This window comes from Chionomys nivalis, chromosome 22 (genome assembly GCF_950005125.1).
Source record: "Chionomys nivalis chromosome 22, mChiNiv1.1, whole genome shotgun sequence".
Lineage (NCBI taxonomy): Eukaryota > Metazoa > Chordata > Mammalia > Rodentia > Cricetidae > Chionomys > Chionomys nivalis.
In genome coordinates, this window is record NC_080107.1 from 17775001 (window position 1) to 17777445 (window position 2445).

Here is a 2445-nt window from a genome sequence, read left to right on the forward strand (position 1 = left end):
ATCAGAACTGTTACCACTCACGACCCACATGCACTTATTACACTGTATATTCTATTATCCTAGCACAGAGATCCTGAAGAATTCTCCCAGAACACCATGCTACATAAGGAATGACTGTTCACCACAGACTGAGGAATGGAAACCAGTGTACAGTGCTCATACTGCAAGCCCGATCGCCTGCCAATAGCTGACACAATTATGGTTATTTCCTTTATATCTTTTTAGCTAAGTGATTCTCAGACTTTACTGTGCATAAAAATCATATGCTAATTTTAAATCTTTGACTAGCCTCTCCCCACCCAAAGTCTAACTCACAAAGTTCTAGAGAACTTGTGTCTTTTCCATGTCTTTCTAAATCATTTATGAAGCCAAAAATGCTGGGCCATCTTTTTGGTCCTTCTTTATTGAACCAAAGTTACCTGTCAAAACTTGAAGATGAAAGGTACACAGAAGTTATAATATTTTCATTACAAAATCATGATTCAAAATAACTTTTTAGTCACCCTGGAATAATTCCATCAGCAGAAAACCTAGTTTTAATTTATGGTCACTGGCTGCTGGGCAGAACATCTTGAAACGAGGATTTTTATCACTTCAAGTTAAAAGAGAATGATGAAAGTACAACTAACAGGGTACTGTGCTAATAATATTCCTGTTACTTTATGATTGTGTCATATGACATACGGCTAAATTATTCAATAATTGTTAGAGAAATTTATAAGATTTTATTCCTGTAGAAAGCAATACTACGCAACCAAATGGTCTTTCAATTTTCATGATATATTTTATCTGTAGAGTTTTCTAAATATAAAGAAGTTAAGAGATATAAGGCTGGGGCAGTTGTCATGAGCCTTAGAAAGTCATTTCTACTAACCTTTTCTTGTTGTGTTTGTTGTGTTTTAAGAAGGTTTCTCTGTGTAGCCTTGGCTGTCCTGGAGCTTACTATATAGTCAAGGTAGGCCTTGAACTCACAGAGATCTCCCTGCCTCTTTCTCCAAGAGCTGGGACAACTCTTAAGCTAATCTATTTTTATTTTACAAAGATTCTAATCTATGCTAAGTAACTGACTCTAAATTGAGCTTATAGTAGGAGTGAAGCAATATTCATTTTAACGCAGGATTTTAACAGTCAAATCACAAAATTGTCTTTCCTGGGCTCTGTAACAGAAAGATTACCTAAGCTCTTCCAGAGAGTGACATTGGCATTATTTCCCTGGGCTTAGGTACTTCTTTAACAAATTCAGACAGTCTCAAGCCAGGTGTTGCCTGTAATTGTAAAGTTGGATGATCTAAAATTGTACCATTTTCTTTCATTTTTCAGAGACTCTAATCCCCCTCTGATAAATGATATTAGATGACCATATTATCAGTTCATAAAAAGAAATAGAATTCCCATAATCATTTATCATAAAATTAGTCTAGCATTTTAAGTTTTAGTGAAACTAAACTCATAGAAATATGCCCACTGCCTCCAGCAGACCAATAAAGTGAGACTTCCTAGTCTGATAGGAAAAATCACTGGGAAGGATTTTAAAAAATGTTGTCAGATATAGGTATAGTACATCTTCGTAAGTACAGTTTGATGAGGTCTTCTATATGAATTTTAACTAAAGCATAGAATTCCAGAGTTCAGGTTTTATGTCAGTGACCGTTGGACGAAATTTTGGGCCTTGGGAGTGGTAGGTATTAACACTTGCAATCATACAACTAAATGAATCTGTTGATTTTTAGGAAAGATTTAACAAACCAGTGGAAAGAAAATAAATAGCTAATCTTATTGGCCCTGCGGCCCATAATTCTTAAATTTAAATAATAATGAGTTGCTAATATATAATTAATCATGCTAAAATATGCTTATTATACCACTAAGAAACACTAGTGGAGTCACCTAGGATAGGAGCTGCTGAGTGTCACTCAGTGATAAAGCACTTGTGAGACATCGAAAAATAGAAAAAATGTATAAAGAAAAAGAAGAGGGAAGGAAGGAGAAAGAAATAGATAATAAATTGGGGCTTTTTTTAAAAAGTGACTTTCTTTTCAACTTAAGCTATTCTTTGTAGTGGAAGATTTTGAAACAAAATGCAAAATCATAAACCACCACAGACATGTATATGAGCATGTGAGTCTGTTATTCCACAGTTACGGTAAAAAGGTCCATTGTGAACAGTTCTACTGATTACTAAGGACTTGACAGAATGTTAATTTATCTCAATGAACCTTCCCCCACAGTCCTGTGAGGAAGGAGTTCATTTTACCAAGGAAAACAACAGAAACTCAGAGAACAATAATATATCAAAAACATAAATGGCAGTAAATAGTGAAGTGGGTATTTTAAATGAATCAAAGACATATTCTTCATTGCCTTACTACAGTGTCCAAAGTCCCATTGATTCAATGTGTTCACCATAGTGATTAGACATATAGAACATTGCTGGGAATTATTCAA